This window comes from Leptinotarsa decemlineata, unplaced genomic scaffold (assembly GCF_025532065.1).
Source record: "Leptinotarsa decemlineata unplaced genomic scaffold, Ldec_3_MD MMD2_tig00026361_RagTag_RagTag, whole genome shotgun sequence".
Classification (NCBI taxonomy): Eukaryota; Metazoa; Arthropoda; class Insecta; order Coleoptera; family Chrysomelidae; genus Leptinotarsa; species Leptinotarsa decemlineata.
Window position 1 is genome coordinate 2480482 of NW_027412704.1, and position 13827 is coordinate 2494308.

A 13827-nucleotide genomic window follows, 5' to 3' on the forward strand; every position below is an offset into this window, starting at 1 on the left:
TGGTAAATTCTGGTATGGGAATTGTAGCCAAATAAACGCAGGTGTTTTTATTTCTGAATCCCCATAGATCATAGATCCACTTTGTCAAATGACAATACTGTTGAATTCAACATCGTCGGAAACAAATCCTTCTGTGCTTACAATTTATCTACCGGACAAGTTAGAGCTTTACGAGGTCCGGCCCAAATATGCGAGACCTCCATTCCAACCGACACCGTTTTATGAGTGACAATAGACCCTTACCAGGACTAATGGACCGAGATCAAAGACCAGTCATCCCTCAGTAACGAATTGTAACAACTGGGACAATTGCAACATTGTAACAATTGTAACAATGGGTATCAAAGAGCATAAAAACGATAGAAATGGTAAATTCTGGTATGGGAATTGTAGCCAAATAAACACAGGTGATTTTATCGCTGAATTCCCATCCTTCATAGATCCACTTTGTCAAATGACAATACTGTTGAATTCAACATCGTCGGAAACAAATCCTTCTGTGCTTACAATTTATCTACCGGACAAGTTAGAGCTTTACGAGGTCCGGCCCAAATATGCGAGACCTCCATTCCAACCGACACCGTTTTATGAGTGACAATAGACCCTTACCAGGACTAATGGACCGAGATCAAAGACCAGTCATCCCTCAGTAACGAATTGTAACAACTGGGACAATTGCAACATTGTAACAATTATAACAATGGGTATCAAAGAGCATAAAAACGATAGAAATGGTAAATTCTGGTATGGGAATTGTAGCCAAATAAACGCAGGTGTTTTTATCTCTGAATCCCCATAGATCATAGACCCACTCTGTCAAATGATAATACTGTTGAATTCAACATCGTCGGAAACAAATTCTTCTGTGCTTACAATTTATCTACCGGACAAGTTAGAGCTTTACGAGGTCCGGCCCAAATATGCGAGACCTCCATTCCAACCGACACCGTTTTATGAGTGACAATAGACCCTTACCAGGACTAATGGACCGAGATCAAAGACCAGTCATCCCTCAGTAACGAATTGTAACAACTGGGACAATTGCAACATTGTAACAATTATAACAATGGGTATCAAAGAGCATAAAAACGATAGAAATGGTAAATTCTGGTATGGGAATTGTAGCCAAATAAACGCAGGTGTTTTTATCTCTGAATCCCCATAGATCATAGACCCACTCTGTCAAATGATAATACTGTTGAATTCAACATCGTCGGAAACAAATTCTTCTGTGCTTACAATTTATCTACCGGACAAGTTAGAGCTTTACGAGGTCCGGCCCAAATATGCGAGACCTCCATTCCAACCGACACCGTTTTATGAGTGACAATAGACCCTTACCAGGACTAATGGACCGAGATCAAAGACCAGTCATCTCTCAGTAACGAATTGTAACAACTGGGACAATTGCAACATTGTAACAATTATAACAATGGGTATCAAAGAGCATAAAAACGATAGAAATGGTAAATTCTGGTATGGGAATTGTAGCCAAATAAACGCAGGTGTTTTTATCTCTGAATCCCCATAGATCATAGACCCACTCTGTCAAATGATAATACTGTTGAATTCAACATCGTCGGAAACAAATTCTTCTGTGCTTACAATTTATCTACCGGACAAGTTAGAGCTTTACGAGGTCCGGCCCAAATATGCAAGACCTCCATTCCAACCGACACCGTTTTACGAGCGACAATAGATCCTCACCAGGACTAGTGGACCGAGATTAAAGACCAGCCATCCCTCAGAAAAAACCGCCTCAGCATTCGAAAGCAGTGGGTCAGGAGCGCACTCCTCTAATGAATAAATTCGCCGTAAACGAGAACCCTTCTCCGGGAAGCTCCAACAAGTGGCCGATCAGCATGCGTGCGACGACCAATGACAGGGCCGCGAGTGGGCCGCCGGGGATGATATCAACGACGGAGTCCTGAGGATGCCAGTCCGCGCGTGGTGATCTAGTCCTTGCGCAATCGCGACACTCGCTGGCGGCAGAAACGTGCGAGTTTTCGGGAGTCACAGCCGACGGGCACGACGAGGCGGCCGACGGCCCGCTGCGGGCTGCAGTAGCGGCCCAACACTCCACGGAGGGTCTCCAAGACTAGCCCCCACGTAAGTAACTGCTTGGTGCATGATTGTTGTTGTGTGGAACTCAGTGAGTTCTGGATGTGGTCGTCCAGGAGGTTCTGGAGTGCTGTTCAATGGGATACAGATCGGGATGTCTTTGAGGCTGATTTCCGAAATTTGTTCAATTGCTGTGTCGCTATATATATCGTATATCTAGAATCACTTTCTAGCAGATTCTCGTCAATGTTTGAACGTCTCTACATAATCCAGGATATTATTGCATAAGACGGTACGTTTTTTCATGCAAAGTCTTGCGGGAAACAATGTCCAAAAGTTGATCTATTTAACCTTTTGCATTTTTATTGAACTTCTATTTATTTTCTATTCCAAACATGTACTTTTTCCACCAAAACCTTTTTTTATTCTCGATGAACATTCAAAAACAAAGTTCTTCCAAATTTGTTCTATATTTCATTCAACATATGATCTCCCCTTGAGAAGCACTTTATGAAGATACAGGGTTGATTAAGTAAATCTCTAGCGGTTATGTAGTGGTGCTATTGTCGGCAAATGATAATTTGACAAAAATACTGGGAGATCAGAAGCTTCAGAACAATGTTTTGGCATTTTTTAAGAAAACATGAGTTTTATTTTATAGAATTCACTTGTGAATTTTTAGGAAACTAGCAACTTTGGCATCATTTTTTCCGGTAGAAGCGTTGCGAATAATATCACTTGACGATTTAATTCATTATTTAGAATATTTCCCCATGGAAGTGTTCAATAATTCTAATGAACTCATGAGTTTTTCGTTCAATATCAGGCTTTATTTTATCGAACAAAGGTTTCTACTAAAATATCTCGGATTTTATTTCCAATTGGATTAGTCACCCTAAAATCTAATGACTTGACTCGTACAGAAATTTCGATTCAACAGGATTTACGATTGAATTTTTTTATAGTTTCGATTAACCTTACTCCACGAAAAAATGGTCAAATTATTGATTGATGATTAAAATACTACATTTTGAAATACGCTCATAACCAATAAGACTATATAGTTTAGTTTTCACTGAAAATAAAGACTGTAGAATTTATCAGATTCTAGTTATTTTTGGCTTGCTTGGAGAATCCTTCAGTATACGCTGTAAGTTGAAAAAATCAGGTCAATTTTTTTCGAAAAATATTTATTTATTCACCAATTTCTACTTTGCCCCCTTTAAAGAAGTCCCCTTCTGATATGCACTTGTTGTTGTGTCCATGAACTCTTTCAACGATTCAATTTCATGGGTCTCTTTGATCTTGAAAAAAGTAGCAGAGGACCAAATCTGGTAAATACGGTAGCTGAGGCATCGTTACGGTGCTGTTTTTTGGCTGAAAAATCAAGAACGCAAAAAACTTCTGACATTTGTGCCTCTCACCAACAAACTAAACATGTTAAACAGTAGTAACTGTGAATATATGTTTGAGATGATGGTACCAACGTAACATTCTGGACTAGTTTGAAAGAACTTTTTCCAAATATACTATGTTCGGTCTCAAAATCTTTCCATCGGAATTATTATTATTTCAAGGGAATTGTGAATTTTAAATTTTTAGTATTTAGCCTAGAGGTGCCAGCTCTAAAATTTGTTCAACAAAGCAGATTGTTTTTTGGCATTATTTTTATTTTAGGTATTTTTAGCTAATCTTGTTTGAGTTATTTAGTTTTTGATTATTCTCAAGGGTTTCCCAATCGGGGTTTTCCAGTTGGTTTTCTAATGTATGGATCTTTTCTAATCCACTTATCCTCATAAAATTCAATATTCCCGAATATCTTTACATAAGCAACCCGTATATTTAGGCCTTCTTCCACGTAAATATTGTAAGCTACAAATGGCTAGATTTTCAATTCCTCTAATCGTGACTCCGGCTGTGGAAGCCTATGCTTCTATACCCTTCCAAATATTTTTCTATAAAATCAGTACACTATGAATGCACACGTAAAGATATTATCCCACACAGATATATTAAAAGAGGTCAGAAAAATAATTTTGATGTTTTCGTGTTCTGCGCATTGACTTCTATAGCACTTTCGAAAAAAAATACATTGTATCGTCTTTCACGACTAAAAGTTCAATGATGATCCTAAATAGCTGTCCTTGAAGCAACAAGCATTGCTACTAAATTAGAACATTTGAGATAATTAATACCTATTCCGTGCTCTCACAGAATGTGTTTGTTAATGTGTCAGAACAATTTCATTTGTGTGTAAGTGCATCGCCTGGATAAATTGTTCATGTATGTGACAGTGTTTTGAGTTTTATTTCTGATGGGATGGAGTTTGGATACGAACTTTAATGTAAGATTATTCGATTTTCCGAAAAGTTTTCGACTTGTACTAGTGATTCTGCTTTTACTAGCAACGTAACTTGAGGAATAACTAGTTTGTATATAAAAACAACAAAACAGCTGATGGAAACATGCAGATCAAAATGCTACACATCGTCAATCGAATTATTTTTTTTGTACTTCAATCTACACCATAATTTTTTTTTGGCTATTATCTTTAGAGAGTGTTCATAGCAAAGCAGCAAACTGGCGTCTGAAATCATTGCAAAATGAACGGAACGCGAAGGTATAACATATCAAAAACACGATCTTAAATGAACCCAATCCATTATTTGGAGAATATACATTTGGAAATCTACACCATCATTTCTTTGGCTATCATCGAGCTTCTTTAGAAATCTTCAGAGTGTGTTCATAACAAAGCAGTAAACTGGCGTCTGAAATCATTGCAAAATGAATAAAACGCGAAAGGTATAACATATCAAAAACACGATCTTAAATGAATCCAATCCATTATTTGGAGAATATACCTTTGGAAATCTAAACCATCATTTTTTTTGCTACTATCGAGCTTCCTTAGCAATTTTTAGAGAGTATTCATAGCGAAGCAGCAAACTGGCGTCTGAAATCATTGCAAAATGAACGAAACGCGAAGGTATAACATATCAAAAACACGATCTTAAATGAACCCAATCCATTATTTGGAGAATATACATTTGAAAATCTACACCATCATTTCTTTGGCTATCATCGAGCTTCTTTAGAAATCTTCAGAGTGTGTTCATAACAAAGCAGTAAACTGGCGTCTGAAATCATTGCAAAATGAATAAAACGCGAAAGGTATAACATATCAAAAACACGATCTTAAATGAATCCAATCCATTATTTGGAGAATATACCTTTGGAAATCTAAACCATCATTTTTTTTGCTACTATCGAGCTTCCTTAGCAATTTTTAGAGAGTATTCATAGCGAAGCAGCAAACTGGCGTCTGAAATCATTGCAAAATGAACGAAACGCGAAGGTATAACATATCAAAAACACGATCTTAAATGAACCCAATCCATTATTTGGAGAATATACATTTGGAAATCTACACCATCATTTCTTTGGCTATCATCGAGCTTCTTTAGAAATCTTCAGAGTGTGTTCATAACAAAGCAGTAAACTGGCGTCTGAAATCATTGCAAAATGAATAAAACGCGAAGGTATAACATATCAAAAACACGATCTTAAATGAACCCAATCCATTATTTGGAGCATATACATTTGGAAATCTACACCATCATTTCTTTGGCTATCATCGAGCTTCCTTAGAAATCTTTAGAGAGTGTTCATAGCAAAGCAGTAAACTGGCGTCTGAAATCATTGCAAAATGAATAAAACGCGAAAGGTATAACATATCAAAAACACGATCTTAAATGAACCCAATCCATTATTTGGAGCATATACATTTGGAAATTAAATAACAGAAGTAATTTTGGACTTGAAAAACCAAAACTCTTCAGGGTGGGATGATATTTCACTAAAAATATTTCCTAATTCACAATGTGGAGTATTGGAAATTTTGGCTGATGCTGTTGATATACATGAGTGGTCCCAGACCACTTAGCCATTTTTTCGAATTTGGGAACAGAAAATAATTCAAAGGTGCTAAATCTGGCGAATAGGATACATGAGGTGGCAATTCAACCTTGATTCGTTAATTTCGGTAATTGCGATAATGGATTTGTGAGCTGGTTCTATGTCTTGCCAAATGCTGCAGCTTTTGCTCGATTTCTTCGCTCAAACGTTGCAATAAGTTCACATAAAGCTTGTCCAGGCAGTAGCATTGCCCACTTGTACAGCTACAACCAGCATTCTGAAGGTGCTGTTTGTTCGATTTCAAGGGAATTTCAGTTGACATCGAGCGATGACAGAAACATGTCTATCACTAGCAGTTTTGACGAAGAAGTCGTCATCATAGTGGCCGCATTATTGAATGTAGAAGAAAATAGTCACAAAAAAGATGGACGTGGGTCCATCCCATTAATCAGAAGAGGACAAATCTGGAAGAGTTTCACCATCTTCTCAACGACCTGAAAGAAGACGAGGAGAAATGTTTCCATTATTTCCGAATGACTCCAGACAAATTTACAGAACTTCTGGATATTCTAGAGCCTGCCATTACAAGCAACTAAATTTTTCCTTGTCCATTTTTATAGGAACCGTCTGACACTGTACTGTCAACTGATGAAAGAACAAAACAGATAGACTGAAACTTCCCAAGCACGTTTGGACAAGTTGATGCTGGCAAGCGTTGGCCGGCGAGCGCTCACTTGGCCAGTCCGTCACAGCATGTACAGTTATTTGCCGGACAGGATCGAAGAGCTGGAATCCTTTCCGGCGGTGGACGCTCTTGGCTGTGTCGTGCCGGGTTAGTGGGCAGTTGTCGATAGTTTTATATGCCAATTCATGGCCAATGGAAATTGACGGTATTCGCCTCATTCGCAGCTGGTTCTTCCTTTCGAGTCCACTGTATTGATTGTTCTTTTGTCTCGGGTGTTAAGTGATGCATCCATGTTTCATCCATGGTTATGAAACGACGCAAGAATTCTGCTTTGTTGCTGTGGAACTTCGTTAAACACTCAATTGCTCGTGTGAGTAAACGCGGCACCCATCTTGCTCACAGCTTTCTCATGACCAAATTTTCGCAATTGATGACTGGCTACTGAATAACGCAGCTTGGAACAAATTTTATAATACCGCCATCTGTAGGTGTTTCTTCAGAAACCACTCTGGTATATGTGTTGAATGCTATTTTCCCGGTTTGCCTATAAATTGCTGCAATCGTCCTATCTTACAAAGGAGGCAATCCTAATATACCTACTCGTACCTGGAAACTTCAGATCCATTTTACTATTGGCAACTTTACCTAAACTTGTTGAAAATTTGATGAAAAACAACTTCTTTGACCTACATCACATTCTTTCAACCAGTTTGGATTCAGAACGTCAAATAGTTCAAACGATGCACTATTTCTGTCTCTAGATAATCTTTACCATCATTGAAATAATGCTGAGGCGGCAGCGATTGCGTTTTGCGATATGTCAATCATGAAATATTGGTAAAAAAACTCCCAATCTATGGATTTGGAGGTGATGTTCCGTCATGATTTGAATCACATTAATCAGACAGTGTTCAGAAGGTGAGCTTCAGAAATATGAAACCAGGCAAAAATTAAAATTGATAGTGGGGTATCTCAGGGATCTGTCCTCGACCCCCTGTTTTTTTTATTGTATAAAATGTTGATTCACTATGGACGAATATTGAATATGACTTGGTAGAAGCGGAGCAATGATGTGATGTAAATCATTGTTTACATATCTATCAAAAACAAATATAAATTTCTTTAAAGTGAAATTTGGATCAAATATTTCTTCTTGAGCAAATCGTAGACTATGAACTAGAGAATGAGTTCTAAGGACTTTACATTGACGTTATTGAATTTGATTCTGTGGGGCGAGTTCTCAAACATTAATGTGCAACGCCAAAGTTCACGGTTCCTGTAGACCTCCTCCTTTGAGATATGGAGCTACAAAATTACATGACATTAAAACGGACGAAACTTCCGAAACAACTTAATATAATTTGTTGTATATTTCCAGAAAACCTATTGGTGATATCGTTATTCATTTTTTCTCACCCAAACTATATATGATTGTGCTATTCAAGTAGAATAAGAGATTTTTCTCTCTGCTCCAGGCAACTAGTGATGCGGTTGAACCCAAGTTTGTGTTTAATAAACTCTACAAAATACAAATAAACCAGAACACAGAGTCAGATGCTACAGACGGCTCAAAAACTGAAGAAGGCTCAGGATGTGCAGTGTACTCCAGATCAACAAGCTTAAGGATCAAGTGGGGAATGGATCAAAATACCAGCGTGGTCCAAACAGAACTGGCTGGTATCTCAATTGCCACAAAAGAAATAACCAGGACAGGAATTTCTGGCAAAAACATAACAATATGTACTGACAGCAGACAAGCCCTATTAGCCTTGAACAGACAACGTGTTACCTCAGGGCTAGTACTAGAGTGCCACCAAGATTTAGCCAAAGCCTCGGTAGATGATAACATTATCCTGAGGTGGGTTAAAGAGCACGGCAGAAGTGAAGGTGATCGCATTGCCAACTTTTCAGCCATGGAAGCGGCTGGACTAAGAATTTTAGGGCCCAGTGGCACTTACGGCCTGATGACTTCGACAATTGAGAAACTAGCCATGCTCAATCCCTACAGAGATGGGATGAAATATAAAGCAGATGATTTTGTGTGTCAACAAAATGTTTCTATATATGTTGTTCGAGTAATGATAGTCCGACTTTGAGTTATCACATTTTTCATCGCTGGTTGTGTGAACCATCAAAAGATGTATACTCAGAGCTGTTTCGTTATTTTTTTTTCTTGTTAGAGGCAAAACAATCATATTCATGTTGGGAAATAAAGGTTCTGGCTTATCACTTCTCCATCGTGATACCAAAAATTATGTTTCAATCGTGTATTCAAATATTGTTTGGTTTGTCCAATGTACATCATGTCACAGGTATCCGATAAACGACATTGATGTTATCCGTCTCCGTCGTTGAAACGTTGGCAATTGAATTGTTTCCCTTCATCGAATAGTAATCACATTCCACTCATTTGGATCCCAAAGACGTAACACACATCATAAAACAGCACAAAGATGCGAATGACTCCCTCACAACTTTTCAGCATCACTTCCTTTGTGCGGTTTTCATCAACTTATCTGTAAACGTTGCGTTTCAGTCAAGCATTCCTCTGAGAGTTGGATTTTATTCTCCAAAGCTCATATTTCCCGCGTTTGTTACCATTTTCCCATCTGATTTGATGTCTCGTCTGGAGGGAAATTATTCCAAGTGAGATTTCTAATTAATACTCGAAAAGATAATTATGGCTACCTTAATTATTCTGAAACTTAGAGCAGCTGCATCTGCTCTGAGAGAACTTGAATCTTCTGTCACTACAAGACTGAGATGACGTCTTGGAATATTATATGAGTAGGGTGTTTTTCTTCGGCATCGACAATTCGTGGTTTGTGTAATACATGGAATTCTTGTTTTGATTCATGGCACCTGAAAACATTTTGTTTAATAGTGAAGTTATCCAGTAGCACAAATTCATTGTTATGTACTCACGAAGTATGTTAAAAAATAAAGTGAATTTTTTTCTTTCTCAAAAAAATATTTATTTATTCATCAATTTCCATTTTGTCCCCTCCAAATCAGTTTTTATCTCCTTCATGGGTCTCTACAAATTTGGAAACAGGAAAAAGTCGTAAAGAGCTAAATCTGGTAAATACGATGGCATGATTATTTACTTATTTATTTATTTATTCAACGGCAAACCCAATTTACAAAAACATATTTAACAATGTGTGAAGAACTACAAATTATTTTTGAATGCTCATGTTTGATGTCTACATAACAATTTACCATTTCACAAAACATTTAGCGAAGTGTGAAATACAAAATATTAATGAATCCTTATTTATGTCTAGTGACTATATTATTAAAATATAAAATAATTCTAGTACTTACAAGAAAAAAGATGTAACAAATCTGGTACTTACAAAGAAAATGGCAAGGTAATGAAAAGCTTCGAAAACGCTATAGCCTTTTCAATTGATTTTCAAAGACCTGAAGTGATACATTAAACAGTTCTAAAAATGTCAGGCTTTCTCAATATTAACAAGAATGAATCTTACGAAAGCACAATATGAAATATTTTTTGTTTCAATTGAAAAATCAGTAGAAATTCTCAATGCAAAACCCAGCATTTTGAGACTTTTTGCCACAATTTCTGATACTTGAAGATTTAAATTAATATCAAATATAACTCCCAGATCGTGAAAAAATATTTCTCTTCTGAGAGCTATATTAATTAATGTATATTCAAAGAATATTGGACTTTTAATTTTAGCGAACATAATGATTTGACACTTATCGATGTTTATCTGTAACAAATTATTTCTACAAAACATGGAAAAAGCTTCGTGATCTTTTTGAACTAATTCAGCATCTTCCCGGCAAGTAATTGCTTGATAAAGTTTAAGATCATTCGCAAACATAAGAAATTCTGAATATCTGAAAACAAACTCTAGGTCTGATACAAACAACTTGAACAGCAGTGGGACCGTATGGGATCCCTGCGGTACCCCTGATGGAACCTGAATGGGCGTAGATGTTGTATCTTCATATTTCACAGACAGAGTTCTACCAGTTAAGAAGCTATTGATTACTTGCAAAAAACATCCCCGCCTATACCAAGCGCTTGAATTTTAGATATAAGTAGGCCGTGGTTAACTATATTAAAGGCTTTGGAAAAGTTAGTATAGACAGAGTCAATCTGTAGCCTCCTCTTAAGATTTTCAGTTAAGTTGTTTGTGAGAAGAGCAAGGTTGGTACAAGTGGAGTTACCTTCTGAGAAACTGTGTTGTTGGGAATCGAGTAAAGACTTACAGTCCCTGGAAAGTTTCTTTGTAAGCACAGAATTAAACATCTTAGCCCTCCCTGACTGATTGCAAACTGCTTTATAATTGCTAATATTTTTCTTATCTCCTAGTTTATGTATTGGTTTCAGGAAGCAATGTTACCAATAATCTGGAAAGTTGCCTAGAGAAAAAATTTTTATTGAAGATATTCATAAAACATGGCCTTTTACTCTGAATATAACCCCATAGTAGCTAAAATACTTAAAAATGCTTGCTATCGATACCAAATTATTTTATAGAACGACGCCATTTTAAAATGATAATAATTCGGGATACTGACATTAGATAATTTTAAAATATGAAAAGCATTCAAAGTTTGAGTACAAAAGTGAAATAGTTGGTGACAAATCTATCATATTTTCTTAGTGTCCAGAACAAAATTACTCTATCTATCTATCTATCTATCTTGTTGTGGAATTAGCAGCGGTGGTAGTTCGCCCGACTCACGATCGGAAGACCGTGGGTTCGATTCCTGCCTCGACCAGACAATTTTTTGAGAGAATTTATCTGGTTGAAGCTGGGATGATTCTGCAACCGTGTTAGGAATCACACGTTAAAAAGTAAGACCTAGTTAGTCCTTAGCTCGCACAAGTTTCTCAACTTCTGAGAGTTGTCGTTCGTATGGGGGCGACAGTTGATTAACGGAAAAACAGATTTCAAACATATTTCAGATCTTAATATCTATCGAAAGAATACATTCACAGGTTGTACGATCCCCTTCGACTCTTTACCGGAAGAGAATTTTTGGAATGAATTGAAAGTCATCAAACAAATTTCAGGTAAAACTCATGAAGCTATTATGGAAGAACTGTACCCACACATTAAAAAACAGAATACATACAGATATAGCAGCATTAATTACTCAGGTAAACTCTCAGTAAATATTCAAAATTACTTTTCCAAATTCAACATAATAACATCTTTCGTAAGTAATAATAATTTAGACAAAATTATATTTAATGCAAAACTTAGACGTGACAATGAAGGAATCTGGCATATATGTATAGAATAGAATGTAGTGAATGTTCTGCAGTATATACAGGCCAGACCGGCAGAAATTTCGAAGTAAGACTCCGTGAACACATCGGTGTAGACTAAAAATCTTCTATGTACGAACATCTACAAGAAACAAACCACAAAATAAGTAAGGAAAACCTCAAAATCTTACATACACGTAGGAAGGAAGAAAAATGAATTTGTTGGAAGCCATGGAAATCAATAAAACAAATAAAAACTCAAAATATAAAACCCTCAACGAACAAACAGATTTGTGTAGGTCTCCACTTTTGAATTTATAAAGATGACAACGCAATTAATCACAGTTTGAAGTTTATGTACTTGGTATTAATGAATGTAGGTATATATCTTATTACCTACTCTCGGATATATATATATACTCCGATATTTCTATTTAGGTCAGTAGTGTTGACTTTGGACACTTGAGAATGGTGTAAAAACCGAAACCTTGGTCGTATTAATATCAATACATCAAGTAAGTGGAAATTAGACAAATTATTTATTTCTATATCTAATTACAAAATTACTCCTTGCGCCTTTGAGAAAACATTTTGAACACTTTTTTATTTTATCGTTATCGTTTTGGGCTGCATTATATTCTATAACGCTCACTTGGAACTACTAAAAAACTCTTATAAAGTAGTCTTTCGACTATTTTACAAGTATGTTTTCAAGAGTGTTAGAAAAAGTGTATAGTAACTGCCGTAATGTTTATAAAACTGTTTTGTAATGTTTGTAAAAGGCCTTGCAAAATATTAATGAAGGCTATAATGTTTCATGAAACGGTGTCAATATCCTTCCCATAGCTGTTTTATAAACACATTGAAAACACTTCTAGGAGAAATACAGATTTATAATTCGTTTCTCCGAAACGTTTTGGCAACTATTATAAATTATAAAATTGCTAGTTCGCTTTTACCAGCAATTATATATCACTCATTATATTCCTGCACAAAAGGAAGAATTGGGCTTCCCATTTCTTACTGGTGTACTGTCAACACTTGCCGAATTTATTAGAGCCAAGATTCTTTCCCCGATTGTACTTCCTGATATCTTTATCGTTCGCAAATCTCAGAGAGACAGCTAGACTTGCTAGGCTGTACTATCAATTGAGCCTATTTATCGGTAACTATTTGCATCCTCAACAAATGAAATTCGCAGTAAAGGGTGCAATCAATCGACGTTTTATACACTACCCCGTTTCATATCGAACTGAAAAACCTAAGTCACGGGGGAAATTTCAACAATGAGCCGCTGAAATGAAGACTACACAAACGAAATGTGTGCACGCCTATTCAGATTCATTATGGGAATATATAGGAGGCAAGGATGAAGGACGGAGTAATTGGAACTTGTTATCGATCGATGGGTTTTTATATTTGGAGTCGATGAATGTGGAAATCACTGGCATGTAATAATTCAGTCGAGAAAAAATAAAAAAGAGTGCATATACAGAGCTTCATGAATTCTATTATTAAGACGAACTAAACTTTTATATCGAGTAGAACTGGACACTTTAAAAAGTTCCTTCGCCATTTTGTAGAATCAACTAGCTGACCCGGCAAAAGTTTTCCCACATAAATTATTTCTATGTATGGGTACATCTGTGTGTATCGGTTATCGCGTGTTGTTGCACAGCCGTGTTGGATTAGAATTACGGAGTGAAATTTTCTGAGAACAATTCCTTCAGGCCAGTCTCATCTCCCTACACAGTAGGTTAATGGACTGACACCTATCAGAAAACAACTACTCTCCTGGCTAATACCACGAAGGGCGTTGGATTATATCTGACAGGTGTCAGTGCAGTGCCCGAAAACTGTATAGGGAGTGAGAGAAAGCTCATTGTGTGAGAGAGACAGGGACCGG

General features: G+C 36.7%; 1 protein-coding gene across 2 annotated transcripts in view; it reads left to right on the plus strand.

The window, feature by feature from the left end:
- Positions 1–1954: 1954 nt before the first annotated feature.
- The window catches only part of Vmat (Vesicular monoamine transporter), a 90028-nt gene continuing 78155 nt past the window's right edge, over positions 1955–13827 (plus strand). The window contains exon 1 of one of the 2 annotated variants that reach the window (XM_074185091.1): positions 1955–2109. The gene's annotated coding sequence lies outside the window, so the exon portion shown is untranslated. Of the gene's footprint in view, positions 2110–4280; positions 4406–13827 lie in introns of those variants that run through there. The other variant, XM_074185092.1, reaches the window with a different exon arrangement.